Source organism: Vigna umbellata, chromosome 5 (assembly GCF_029865625.1).
Source record: "Vigna umbellata cultivar VRB3 chromosome 5, Vumbellata_1.0, whole genome shotgun sequence".
Classification (NCBI taxonomy): Eukaryota; Viridiplantae; Streptophyta; class Magnoliopsida; order Fabales; family Fabaceae; genus Vigna; species Vigna umbellata.
The window spans coordinates 14,250,765-14,266,585 of record NC_142169.1 but is presented as its reverse complement, the minus strand read 5'-3'; the positions used below and the strand labels follow the sequence as shown (position 1 = coordinate 14,266,585).

Genomic DNA, 15,821 nt, shown 5'->3' with positions numbered 1-15,821 from the left:
ATGTATCTCGACACGAAACTCCATTTCCATTTAATAAAATAAGGACAAAGTAGAAAAAAATGAAATTAAATGAAATTTTTTCACAACTTTATTATATAAAAAATGAAAATATATATTTTTTCTACATAAATTCATTACTGGTTACCATGTATATTCCATAAAGATCAAATAAATAAAAATAAAAACAAAAACTTCATCTGATAGAATCATATTAATTGTAATATGAAGCAATCTATTTATTAGTCAAATTGGAGAAATATTATTCTGTGGTCTTAAACTAATTGCAGTCTTACACTTTTAAAAGAAAGCTGATGATTTTTTTCCGTATTTAATTAAATAGTAACTATTTCATTCATAATTTCTTTATAATTAAATTAAACCAATAATTGTGCACTTATAGTTGATAAAAATACTGAATTCAATGAATTTGTGCTATATTTAATGAAATGAAATTATTATAATCTATAACATTAATAAGGAATTCCTATTTTTGATGTGGAAAAATATTACATATTTATCCTTCTTATTTTTTAACTGATTATTTATTTTAACTTAATATTTATTTTAAATTAAAACGATTAAAATAATTATCTTATTATTTTATTTTTAAGTAAACCTTTATTTAAATTTAATAATTTTTTAAATTACATTAATTACGTACAACAAAAAAATTGTAGACAAATATATGTGTCGCATGTTTCAATAATAATAATAATAAAGAACTGCAAAAATTATTTAATTTATTACAAAAAGACTTTAAATTTAGTGAATGTAGAAAATGGGGTAAGTAGGTGAGTATCAAATATGTTTGTTGTTGTCAAGAGTTAGAAAAATTATAGTTTGCCACTGCAAGTAGGTGAGTGAGTTTGTTTGCTACTTAAAAAAAAAGACATGATTGCGATTTGCATGTGAAAGCTCCAATAGTTTGAGATGAGCTAAACAGATTCTCCTGTGCCGCAACGACCCTGGTTTCTCGGTCTTCGATGTCTGCGCATAAATCTTCCAACTACCTTCGTGTAAGACTTCAAATGCTACAAACATAAATACTGTTACCACTTTGCAACCAGAAAAGCCATTGTTACAACTATCTTGGTCCCGAATCCATGGAGAAACCTCACATAGTAGTGGTTCCTAGTCCTGGCTTCACCCATCTGGTCCCAATTCTTGAGTTCTCCAAACGCCTTCTCCATCTCCTCCCACATTTTCACATCACATGCTTCATTCCCTCACTTGGGTCACCTCCTTCTTCCTCCAAAGCTTACCTTCAAACTCTTCCATCAACCATAACTTCCATTTTCCTTCCCCCCATCAACCTTGAACAAAAGACAGATCCCTCTGTTCTCGCACTTCAAATCGAACTCTCTGTCAATCTCTCTCTACCCTACATAAGGCAAGAATTGAAGTCCCTATGTTCAAGAGCAAAGGTTGTAGCTTTGGTTGTGGATGTTTTTGCAAATGGGGCATTGGACCTTGCCAAGGAACTTAACCTCTTGTCTTACATTTACCTCCCTCAATCTGCCATGTTGCTTTCTATGTACTTCTACTCATCAAAGCTAGATGAGATATTTTCTTCCGAGTCCAGGGACCCCCAAGAGCCTATAAAGATACCTGGTTGTGTACCTGTTCTCAGAAAAGATTTTCCTCTTCCTTTTCAGAATCTCTCTGGCATAGGTTACAAGGGGTTTCTGGAACGCTCCAAAAGGTTTCATATTCCCGATGGTGTCTTTATGAATACCTTCCTCGGACTGGAATCAGAGGCCATAACAACTTTGCATGAACACGTGAAAGGGAAGCCCGGGATTTACCCTGTTGGACCCATCATTCAGATGGGGTCGATTGATCATGAAAATGGGGTGGAGTGTTTAAGGTGGTTGGATAAGCAAGAACCCAAATCTGTTTTGTTTGTGTCCTTTGGAAGTGGTGGCACACTTTCTCAGGACCAACTCAATGAATTAGCCTTTGGGTTGGAACTGAGTGGCCAAAAGTTTCTTTGGGTTGTGAGAGTCCCTAGCTTTGAGGTCAGTTCTGCATACTTTGGTGCTGAAGATAAGGACCCTCTGCAGTTTCTTCCACAGGGTTTCTTGGAGAGAACCAAGCAGCAGGGGTTGTTTGTTCCTTATTGGGCCCCTCAGATTCAAGTGCTTGGTCACAGTGCGACTGGGGGGTTCTTATCTCACTGTGGTTGGAACTCGGTGCTTGAAAGTGTTGTGAAAGGTGTGCCAGTGATAGCATGGCCTCTCTTTGCTGAGCAGAGCCTGAATGCAGCAATCCTAACTGATGATCTGAAGGTGGCACTCAGACCAAAAGTTAGCCACAGTGGATTGAGAGAAAGAGAAGAAATTTCTAAGGTTGTGAGAGGCTTGTTCCAAGAGAAAGAAGGCAAGGAAATTCGACAAAGAATGGAACTTCTGAAGTTTTCTGCTGCTAATGTGATTAAAGAAGATGGATCATCTACAAGAACTCTGTCAGAACTGGTTGCGAGTTTCAGAGACTTTTAGCATATCATTTTGAATTTTAGTGGTTGTGCTTTGGTTTTCCTTTTCTACTCATCAGGTTTCAACTAGGATATATTTCACTAATTCAAGTGCACACACGAGAGGATCGCACCTCCCACAAAAGTTGTGCATAAAAGAATACAGTATAGACTAGGAAGTGACTCCTAGATCATCTCTCAAGGACCAAATGTGGTTCGAGTCTTAGGTCAAACACGTAGTGGGGGGGGATTTGTGAATATTTTGTGAATGCGAGTAAACTAAATTAAAAGGCGAATGTAAACATGGAAGGGACCGAAGAATTAAAATGGTTGGTCACTAATTCAATTACGTACTTTCAATCACCGATTAATGACAATTACACACTACTCTTATCCAAATCCAAGACGAGTCACCCAACTAATTTAAATCAACCGACCAAACTAGACAACATTAAAATGAAAATTGCTTGAACCAAATTAAATTGCAACATGGAATTTAAAAGTGAAAAGCACTCCGAGAATGAAGACACCAATTTAAAATGCTAAATGCACCGTTCCAAATTAAAATACTGAATGCACCGCTCCAAAGCTAAATGCAAAGAAAAAGGAACTTAATCACCATGGTTTCCTCTTTTATACGCTCGGATTGCTCCCTGCTATGCACCACTTTTCCTTCACCTAATCTACTTCTCGGTGCGCTACCTTTCTCCAAAGCAAAGAAAATGAAGATGACTCACGTGTGTGCTGGACTTCCCACTTCTCTACATTATTTAAAACGCATCCTAATCTCTAAAAACAATGAAAAACTCTTCCAGCCATCACCGTGCACCACACAATTCACCTACTCTACTTCTTCATTCTCATACAATTGCTGCCAAATGTCCCATCATCCTATACTTTATCCTAATCCACTCTTCTTATCCTCTGAATAAAATTAAAGACACCACCCACCTACCTTTCAATCAGCGTTCCAGCACGTGACCAAGTGTTTCTCTTTCTCCCAACCAATCACCATCAACCCGTGACAACCTTACGTGTACTGCTTCCAGCTCCCGTGAACACCATACTCCCATCACCTCTTCATCAACGAGACCCGTGCCTCATTTCTCCCAGCCGAGAATCACCTCATCTCAAAATGTAGAGAAAGAACGCTCGTTCACCGAATGAGCACACCATCCCAGCCGTCCGCGTGCATTCTCAAATCAATTAAATGTGCAGCTGTGTGCTATCTCTCCAAAAATGAAATCAGCGTGCGTAGTACTCCCCAAGACGTGACAACGTTCGCTTCAAAACCAAAATGAATGCACTGCACCGAGCTTGCTTATAAAATATAAAGAAATGAGAATGTGCTTCCTCTGGACGTGACATTGCTGGATGAAACATTCAATAAAAAAAAGCATAAAACCAAATGGAAATTTCAATCAACATTCAGCAAAAAGAATAACATTTCAACTCTTCATCCTTTCCATTCAAAGACCACGTTCAACTCTCCAATTGAAAAATTAAACTCCATGTAACAGTAGCTGAAAAACTTGTGCACACCAACGCTAAAAATGTAAACCCGAGAGCCCCCTAAAGAGAACCGAGAGTGTATGGGGCTCCTTTGCAAGTGGCGGCTGTGCTCCTTTTCTAAGGGTCGTGTGTCCTCTTTTTTTAGGGTAGGGTCCACACAATAAAATCCTAGGGTGCCAAGTCACTAACTTCTAATTTTTGGGTCTAAACTAGTTTACCAAAAATTGACCCAAAATGTAAGAGTTGATACAGAAATTCTAAACTACTGAATTACAATTTAATTAATTTCTAAAATGTCTGTGTGGAGAGTCTTGAATTTATTTGGCATTCTTCCTGATGTCCCAAAATATATTTCCGAAATTTTCCTGCACTTCAAAAATGCACTTAATCAGCTCAGAAAATCCAAATTAGCACAATTACAAATTTCCGATCAAATTGAGCACAATTAGGAAAAATGGAAAAATACTAGACAATTAAGTACAATTTCCTGATTTATTTAAGTGCAATAAACTAAATATAATTCAAGAAATAACGACTCATCACACAGTTATTTGCTGAATGCTATAAGAAAAAGATATTGCTGATAAGTAAAATACTGCATACCCTTTTCAAGTGAATGCTTTGATCCTTTGTTGTTTCTAATTTATATATTTAAACCATTTTCTTAGTTTGTATACAATCTCATAATTATGAAAACTTGGTCAAACGTTCACAATAAAGTATATTCCGAAAAATAACATATAGATTTCAATACGAGCATGTGAAATGAAATTATGTAAATAAAAAGTAAAAGATATACAGAAAAATGTATTAATGATGTTCAAATCAATATATTTTAAGGTTGGAATGCGAGAACATATATTTACACATACGTAAACTTTGTGTTAGAAAATAAAGAAGTAAAAATAAACTGTTATATAAATAAGTTTTTCGACTCGGATTTTTTTTATCTTGAAATTTGTTTATTTTTATTTAAGTTAATGATGGTTTGGCAGGTTATTTCACTTGTAACAGAAGGATTAGACATGGAAATTCTCTTTCATTTTCTTTTTTATTTTGTTGAAGAAGTTTTGAATAAGACATCTTAGATATTATTTTTAAAAGACTTAAGCTTCCTATTATTGGTAATTGAAAGATACAATTTTCTTCAAATACTATATTTATTCAATGAGTTTAAAAACTTTCTCTAGTTAATGAATAAAATTAAAAGTCACTTTTACATTAGTGATATTTTCTCCTAAGACACAATTGTTTTAACCTTTGATTGTTAAGATTTGTAATAAGTTTACTTCTTGAAAAGGAAAATTGCTTAGTATGATTGTTGACTTATGGTCTTATAATTTTCAAGTTTACAAATGACCTATTAAGCTTCTTCTTTAGGTGAAACAATGGAGTTGAAGTTTGGTTTAGACTAGAGATACACATAAACAAAGATTGTTCATTGTTCAATGGTTTATCTTGTGTGGTTCTAAGGTGAATGGTGATTTTATAGGTTACTAATATTTAGTTTGAGAACAAAGCATATATGTTACGTTTAGCTTGGAAGTTTGATTATGGCAAATTGACTTAGATTAAAAACACGCATATTTGATTTCTTAAGTATTAGAAATATATGTTCTTTAAATTGTCATCAATTTAGCATGCTATTAAGGATGCATATGATGTTGTTCTTGAAAATACTTTTTTGATACTAAAAAAGGTGATTGTATTAATCTTTGGAACGATATTTGGTGTTCTGACATTTGCATATCTAAATTCGCTAGAGTTCCTTATTTTGACAAAGCGGGGTTATACTTTATTGTTCATTCAGCTTGGAAAGGTACTCACTAGAACTTTCCTTGTTTTGCTATCAATTTATGTTAATTTTCTTCTTTAATAGTTAATGAGGATGAAGATGTACCTAACCGGATTTTTGACGATAGTAGTATGCTTTCTCAAAAAGTTGCAAAAACGTTTTACTCTTTCGGTATGGAATGTATGGATTGGGGGAGCTTAACGTGGTTGAATGAGGTTCCACCAGCTAAAACATTGGTTCTTTGAAAGTTGTTGTATGATTGGTTACCTATTAATTTGGAGGTTAAGAAAAAGGAAGTGATTTTATGTTCTGCGTGTTCTTTGTGTGGTAACAATGTTGAATATTTCTTTCATTTGTTCTTTTATTGTTTTATTGTTATACGATTGTGAGATTTTTTTTATGGCTTAAATATGTTTTTTGTCCTTAAACTATTATGTGATTTTGTTTTTCGTCCCTCTCGAAACCGTGATCCATTTTCATTCTTCCCCTTTTAAAAAGTCCCAGATTTAGTCCTTCATGACCAACGATGTTAATTTTTTTCTTAGGTATTAACGGTGTGCCACATCACATTTTCTTTTTCTAAAACCTGTGAACCCTCTTTCTCTCTATTATCTTCACTAATAAAAAGATTTCAAAAAAGGGTTAATCCAATTTACATATATCTCAAGCCAAGGGGGGGGGGGGGAATTGGATTAACTCTTTTTTGAAATCTTTATGAGTTCTTAACTTCTTGTAATCAATAAACAAAGAATAGTGAATCAATAAGTAGAGAAAGGTCAACACACAAACAATCTATATTGGTTTGGCTCATAAGCCTACATCCTCCTTCAACAACTTTAGTTGAAGGGAATCCACTATAATGATTGAGTATACAAGAATACAGAGACAACCCTCTTAATGCACTCCTCTCACCACTCAAAATCAAAATAGCAACACAAGAGATGAACACCCTCAATTTCTTACAAATACAAAGAGCAATCCTAGCTCTTAAACCTGGTTATCTCCACACAAGTACACAATACAAATTATTTGAAGAACCTGATCTTGAACACACTCTTCAAAGTGCATAATTAATCAGAACTAATGTAGTCCAATTTCCTTGAATGAATCCTTGTAGATTTATCACCAAGAAAGCTTTGTCATTTTATTGTGCAAGAAACCATTATTAATCTTTTAACCATTCATCATAAAAAACAAAGATATAAAGTGACAAAGCTCCCCCTATCAACAATCTCTCCCTTTTTGGATGATGACCAACAAAAATCATGTTTTCCTTTTACTCTCTTCCTTTGGACATTAACAAAAAAATGGCAGAACAAACAAGTAAAATGGTATACATTTATGCTAAAAACATCAAAATCACTTACAAACCATTTAAGAATGTGATGCTCCCCCTGTCAAAAAGAGTTAAAGCAATATGGAAGTATGTGAGCAATATATGAATAATATCAAAATAAAGATTAGCTCAATACAACTAATTCAAAACAATATATCATAGTAGTTTGACTTGTATCAGATCAAGTATATTGATTTCAATTGATATATCAATTGATATCAGGGTCATTTTTCAATACTCATATAAAGTAAAAAATATAAACGGAAGTAACAAGTATAATAGTATAAATGACATTTATTATGCAGTAGAAAATATGATATATGTATCAGCATAGCTGCAGTAGAGATAGAAATACATGGTTTATCTTAAAATGATGCATATTTCATAATATATAATAGATTTCAAAGTGAATTTGTGTTGTATGAAACATATAACATGAATTTTACTCAGCATGTATTTCATGGCATTTTAAACTTGTTCAACAGACTAGAAATGCAGTTGTATGCTTATAAAACTAGATTCAGTCACTTAATCAATTACATTATCAGTGTAACAAATTAAAATTTGCAGTAATGGTCATGGTGGTTTTTCATTGCAGGTGCGTGGAGGAGACATGATATTGTGGTGGTCTTCTCTGGTGACACTATGACGCCTTGAACTCGCGATACATGATATTGTGGTGGTCTTCCTTTTCGATTTAGGGCTCTTTGCTCCAGGTTGTGATTTTGAACAATAATGGCTTACAATGACTTTGTGTTGTTATGTGGTGGTTGACAAAGATGGAAGGTGCAAAGATGCACCGACAACAATGGAAGGAAGCCATGATGATTTGGTGGTGAGGAGTTGAAGATGATGAGGTGGAAAGAACCCTGAACAACCACGTAAAAAAAATGGGTCACGACACTCACTAAAACTCATGTGAATATTATGTCGTTTAAATGTTATTAGGAAAAAAAACTAAATTGAACAGAAATTTTAAAAAATAAACCTATTTTAAACAAAAATTAAAAAATATGGAACAAGTAATTAAAATATATGGAACAAGTATTATATTTAAAATAACTATATATTGAAAGATTACGTGGAAAACAACTTGTTTAAAAAGTTCTTTTCGAAACACGAAATTGGAAACTAGAAAATATAGCAGTAGACAAATTCAAATTGACTTAAAAATCCAAGAGAATGAACAAAGAAAAATTGTCCTACTTAAGCTTACGTTTGAAAACGAGTTAACTTGGGAACCAAGCACATCGAAATCCTCACCACGATGCCAAATCAAACACGTTATACCACAATTATTTATTCTTATTGTACATAGAAGTTTTGCCATATAACATAAAACTCTTGCATAGGAAGAATCAAAGGTCAACACATTTTGAAGCCCTTAAATTTTAATATTACAAGGACCCAGAAAAACATGGTTATTCATCTTTTGCTAATTCCTCGAATATACTTTTGATTAATAGTTGCTCACATGAGATCATAGTAAGAATAATAAACAACAATTGTCATAAGAACTAAGGTTGTAATTAGAGAAATGATTTTAGAAAGAGTAAATGAAAGAATTTGAAAAAAATAAAAAGATGATTGTGATGTTGTTTGGATTAAAGGAGAGATAGTGTGATTTTAATAGATTTTTGATGAAAATTTATATATATGATATGATGAATATAATATATTAAAAAATCTATTTTAATGAATAAAATTAAATGATTACCATTTTACTTGAAGATAAAAATGATATAAATTTAACTATAAATAATAAAACTTATATTAAAATAAAATAAAATTTATTATTTAAAATTACAAAAATATAATTTATTATTATTATTATTATTATTTATTATTATATATTATATATATTGTATTAAACAGTTTTTTCTCATAACGTGACTTCTTATTCCACCAAACCACAAACACATAATCTGGGTGCCTCCTCCATTACTAATGTCCACACACCACAGCTTCATAACAGCAGTGACCAAACGAACTACGTTCATTAGCACCTCCTTTAAACGCATCCACAATTAGGTCTGAAAATTCAAGGAGCATTTTGTAATTTAACTTTCAGACCCTAAAGTCTGCTCAATTCACAAAGGATTATTCCTATTCTCCCTCTCGCATATCCACGCCCGCAATCTCCCCCAAATCAGTTGAAGCAAACACGAATCATGCATCGTTTTCCTTCCTTGCCAATAGTACTTACCCTGAACCAAACACACTCTTAAATATATTTACATTGGTAAAGTAATTAGACATTCAATCTTTACCTTCTTATGAGAACAAATTATGGAGTGAAAAATTGTGTTTTGTAAGTTTCAATGTCACGTTACCTTCAACTAGATTCGTCTTTAATTTAATGAGTTTGATTCCTGTCTTTTTTGGTTTGCCGCCCATGAATCATGTTTTGCTCTCTATTCGGATGAATTGAATGTTCAAGCTATGCATAGTGGTGATTCTGTTTTGAGTCTAAGAACCCCAAAGTGGGCCTTATTCACCAACAAGTCTTCTTAAGTAGAATCGTTCGATTCACCCATTTATAATTCAGAGACTACTAATTCTAAGTACATTCTGCCACTTTAGATTCCATACATGCATTGTAGTTCTAATTCTAAGTACATATTTTTTTTCATAGATCTGAAGCTTTGATCATATTTCCTTACCATTCCTAGAGAGCATAAGTCTGCATTTGCACATTAGTCCAACAGTTGCATACATTCGCATAGATCATCATCACTAGGTTGGAGTTTGACCGTTGGTTTTGCCTTAATGTTCTGTGATTAGATAAGCTCCTTCACATCTTCGCATGAGGGCTAGCTCTTGCATTTGGATACCATACATGTAGGCATTGTCTTTTAGTTTTAATTTTTTCCCCATTTCATATTTTTTAGCAAGGTTGATTATATTATGTAAAGGCTGGAAAAGTTATAGGTAAATTATAAAAGCCTAAACACAACACAGAGCCACCGCTATTAAAACCGAGGCTCAACACTGCTAGGACTAGTGTCCAGTGCACTACTAGCACCTGACACCCAAAACAAACCGTCTGGAGCTACCCAAAAAGAACAAGCCGACAACGAAACAACAGAAAATAGAGTAAGAAAACCACTAGATCCAACCAAAGAAAGGAAAAGAACACGTCTAAGGCAATAAACATCACAAAATGCCGCTCTTAAGTGTCAAATTAAGCATTTTTATAGTATCCAAGTTCATTTCTTTAGGGGTGTTTGTTTGTCCTTATTTTCTTCGTTTAGATCATTTTCATATTTTCTTGTATAAATATTAGTTGTTTTAAATATGTGTTAATAAGATCTTTTTAGACTGACTGTAAGACTCATGAAAAATATTTATAATAGTAAATTTTAGCAATTTATTAGTAATAATAATAATTTTAATGGATAGAAAAATTTAAATTTTTGGATATAAAATTTTAGTAATTCTAGAAAGATAGGTTCAAATTTTTGATAACTTATTTAGGATTTTTTTTAGAAAAGTGAATAGTGAATAGTGAATAGTGAAAAAAAAATTGAAAGGATAAAAATTCCTACGTAGCAGGGAAGGAGTTAGGATCAGAATTGATCAAGTTGATGATTAAAATATTATTTTTAAAATAATATTAAAATAATAAATAATATTAAAAAATTAATGAATAGTAAAATTTTTTACCTATAAATAGCCATGGGAGGGAAGGGTATTCTGCACGAAAAAGAAGAATCAAGTGAGAGCTTGAGAAATAGAGAAGAAAGAGTTAGGGAGAAATTTTTAGTTGCAAGAAGAGTAGAGGTTCTGAAGAGTTTTCGGGGAAACAAATTCGGAGCAAGAGAAGTCTGGAATAGAGGTAGGGGAGCTAACTTTTCTAAGCTTTTATATTCTGATTTAGTACTATTTTATTACTATTCATGTCTTGAAATTCTGTGTAAATACTGTTAATGCTTACTATTTATTTATATTGAATTTCTGTGTCAATATTATATGCTGTTATTTTGAATCTGTAAATAACAAATTTGTTAAAACTAGTTGAGGAACACTTTGGCTAAGGAAAGACTTGGTACTTAAGTTGTCCATTGTGACGCACCTCTCTCTCTTGGAAGTCTACTCGACAAGCTTTTAACTTAAATCTTGTTGAACAGATTATGTACTGTTAAACTATTGTGCAATATATCTCGTTGGAGTGAATTCATGTTATTGTGGTAGATACGAAATTATGAATTTTAATTGTGTTGATTGTAATTTATTATATTGGATTTGAATTTATGCGCCTGAACATGATATGAGTATTATGGGGAGATTTCGTAATGGTATAATGTGAGTTGAGGAATGTGAGCATTGTATGAGTCTCGTGGAGAGATTCTGTAATGATGTGGTAATTGTGTATATGTTGATGTTGAGGGTCCTGTAGTTGGAGGTTATCCTGATACTCTAATAATCATCTAGTCTCAAGTAGAGAAGGATAAATTATGTGGTGAGAGGAGCAGGAAGTCCTGGTCTATGTGCCGTTTTTGGACATAGTGTTGAGGACTAACCTTGTGAATGGTGTGGAGTATTTTGGAAGTGTATTTGTAAGAAGAAGTAGAAGTCATCACAAATGCATAACCTCTCGTGACCGCTCATCAACGTATCATCCGGATGAGTGTCTTTTGGGTATTGTGGAACAAGTGTTTAATAGGAATTGTGGTATGATGGTTTGAGGGTGTATGACATAATTATTATATGATGTTAGTATCAAAGCAATTATGCATGTTTTATAAATGATTTGTTGCATGTTAGCTCACCCTACTTGTTTGTGTTTGGGTATGTACGATGATCGTATAATTCGTTATACGGGAGTAGATGAAGGAATGTCGTCTGATCTAGTACCAATGAAGAAAGAGATTGAAGAATAAGTTAGAAGAATTCGAGTTATATTTAGGAGTTTATAGTTGAAATCTGAGTTTAAAATATGTATAGACATATATCAACTATAAATTTTTAAGTGTGAGATTTCGAGATGTTACCGTGAATGAAATGTTACAATATATAAATTATGAATTATTCAGTGTGAGATATTGGGATGTTACACTGACTTTTGGTTCAATATGTTTTGTATGATGATACTTCGACTCTATTTGATTAAATCTTTCTGTGGCTTAAATAATTTGAGTTATGAATATACTTTTTAATTGACTTGATATAGGACTTCAGAAAATGTAAAACTTAGAAGTGATATTGTAATAAGATTTAAGTATGTTTGAATGGGAATTGCATGTTTTTATAAGATGTGGTATAACTTAGTTGGTGAGAGTTCTTTGATGGGTTAAGTTGTTGTCTTGACTAGAGAATATATTTTATGTTATTTATTAGATTTACGAAGACCTTTAACTATATTATTGCTAAGGGACTAAAATGTTTTTTCCCTTTTATTGTTTTAAGTTTGGAAACTAATATTTAGTATCTAAAGCCACATAAGTACGTAAGTTAGATGAAGTTAATAGGCAGTTACGAACGTTGAACTTGGAAGAGAGCATAATCTAAACCGTAAATATCAATATGTCAACCTATGTACTCCAACCTAGTACGGTTTGGCCTGCCTGATTGTATTCTCTTGTTATTATCATGATGTGTGTATCTTAAAGTAGGGGTTAGTTTGGCATTCAATTTTATAGACAGTGTGGTCTGATGCATTATTTCTAATAGAAGATGTTGTTTAGGTAGGATAAGTTTCCTTGGTTCATGTTATTTGATGATTCTGGTGTTGATGGGTTCCAATAGCTCTTTTGGCAATTCCAATATGATTACTTATGTTAATTTTGTAGGGCTAAGTCAATAAATATAATGTTATAAGGTTTTAGTGTGAAGCCATTACTACAAGGCATATTCCTTTCATTCAGATGGTTGTAGGGTCTAACCCAAGAGCTAGTGTTGTAATAGGGTCGGGTAGGGTTGCCAAGTGAAAGAAAATGTTATCCTTATTACTATGTTCCCTTTTTTCTTCTTTGGATTGCCTACTTCTTTGGTTTGAAATAAGAGCTTCTTGTTCATAAATTAGACACAAAATAACGAGGATTAATGGTATATTTAGATTAGTGTAATCCAAAATATAATTATTTACAAAAGTAAGATAAAAATGAAGACTAACTAGGCTAAAAGTTAGAAAATGGTTAATCTTGTTTATATAAGATAGCAAAAATAATGGTAAAAATTTAACGTTATCATATGTAAACCCCAAAGGTAATTTGTTTGGTAGAATATTATAGATTGTATACAATGAATATGTGTCCTCTAAGAATTGACCTATGTTATGATCTATATAAAAAAATTTAGAGAAACTTAGTACCTTATTCATTCCGACATTGAATATCAGTACATTACTTTATCAAAACCTATTTATGTCTAACAACTTGTCAACTTACCTATTATTTAATGTTTAACCACTATTTATTTACCATTGATCATGTTTCGCTCAGGTTCATTATCTTTAGTGACTCTAGCCCAACTCCATGCTTAAAGCATCTCTTCTTTGATCCCACGTTAGACATTTATAATTTGACCTCATACCTTGATATATTATTTATTGACAATTATCTAAGCATGTGTAGCACGGTTTTCAAAATAGAGCATCTCTAGCTTAATTTCACGCCTTGATAATTTATATCTTAATTTCACACCTTGATCATCATAGCTCAACACTAAGTTAAGGTTCTTTAACTTAGCTTCTCACCTTGATTATTTCAGACCTTCTATCTTGAGTAAAGTGATAAGCAAGAAAATGTGCTTTTATTAACCTCAAAACTAAAGCATCTCTAACTCTACTTTAGGACTTGAGCATCTTTATCCTACCTCTGACAATTGAGGATCCTTAGCTTGACCTTATACCTTGAGCATCTCTAATTCAATATTATGCCTTGATCAATTTTTATTAACAAACACGAAAACATGTTTAGCTTGACTTCTCATCTTGAGCATCACAAGTTTAGCTCCACACCTTGAGCATTTGTATATTAACTCCACACTTTTAGTATTCCTATAGCTTGACTCCATTCCTTAAGCATATCAACCTTGGCCACATTCCTTTAGCATCTCAAGCTTGGCTTCTTGCTTTGAGAATTTCAAGCTTGGTGTCTTGCCTTAATCATCTGAAGCTTGAACTCTAGTCTAAAGCATCTCAAGTTTGGCCTCTTGATTGTAACATCTATAAATCACTCACACACCTTAAGCGGTTTTTCTATCAAAGGAGTATATGAATGCTCTTAAAATACATTAAAAGCTAAATGTTAAGTTATATATAAAAAGTAAACGCTCTTAGTGAGCATTAATAGGAAAAATCCAAGTTACAAATATAAAATGCATAAATGATCTTAGTAAGCATTAAGAGTGTTATTTCCAAATGGGGTTTTCCTTTATCTTCCAAATACACTTTTAAATTGTGATTTTTTGGTTATTCATGTGAAAAGAAAAAAACAACACAAAAAGGGAAATTGAACTATGTTTAAATTGTTTTTTAGTTGTATCGTTTGTATAATCCATATCAAACAATACTTAGAAGGTTGTAAGATGATATATAAAAACATAATTGTACAATTTATTTGAACTTTTCCTTCCTTTTTTTATTTAGTTTATCAGTTAATAACATGCAAGAGATAAGGAAAGAAAAAAAATACTCACAAAGGTTATAAAGTTTTGCCTAATCACACATATCCTACATCTAATTCTTAATCAAAGTTTCACTAAGCAAACTTAGACTTTGAAGTACAAACATGTATTATTTTACCAATATATTTTTGTTCAACAAAGTATTTTTTTAGCAAGGTCAAACTGGAATATTTTTTGATGGCCAACCAATTATGGTTGAGTTTCCTTGAAGTATTCTTTCCATAAGACACTTCTAGCTTAACTAAACATCCTTTTGATAAAGCACTCCTAACTTATTCAAACAAAAGATTCAGTGATCAATATATTACAATCTAGCTAATGAGAGAGGATAACATATTTTGACGTATACATTGGTTGGACTGTCTCAACTTGTTTGTTGGGTGAAACACACACTAGTGAAGAATCGGTCTTTAACGTCACTCCATAAACGTCGGATCACAAAATAATCAATGTAAATTATTGACCGGTGGCATTGTCGTAAATAACTTGGCATATAGACGTCGGTTAGGGGGGTCCCCGACGTCTATAATATTATAAACGTCGGTGCCCCTCCTAACAGACGTTTATATGTCTGACAGGTAGATGAAAAATTCTTTTTTTTCGCAATATAGATGTCTTATCCCTCCATCCCCGACGTCTATATACGATTATCGACGTCGACCCCCTGTCACAGACATCTATATGTCTGACAGGTAGGTGAAAAGTTTTTTTTCGTCATATAAACGTTTGATCCCGCCATTCGAAGTCTAAATGGCCTAACAGGGTAGGTGAAAAGTTGTTTTGGACGTCGGCACCCCTTACGTCCGACGTCTATATAAACCACAAATATTAATTTTTAAATCGAATAGACGTCGGCAAGGTTGTCAAACTCGAGAGTTTACGTAAACTTGTGAGAGTCCAGTAAACTCGACTTGTAAACTCGACTCGTAAACTCATAAGAGTTTACTTTGTATGAAAAAAATATAAATAACATTCTAATTCAAATAAGATAACAAAATTATATAAATTGAAATACATAAGTTCATAGAAATATTGTTCATAAAGATATAATGTAAAATATAAATTGAAATGTCAAA

General features: G+C 32.7%; 1 pseudogene; it reads left to right on the top strand.

The window, feature by feature from the left end:
- The first annotated feature begins 804 nt into the window (after positions 1 to 804).
- On the top strand, positions 805 to 2,836 carry LOC124846571 (hydroquinone glucosyltransferase pseudogene; annotated as a pseudogene).
- The last annotated feature ends 12,985 nt before the right edge of the window (positions 2,837 to 15,821 follow it).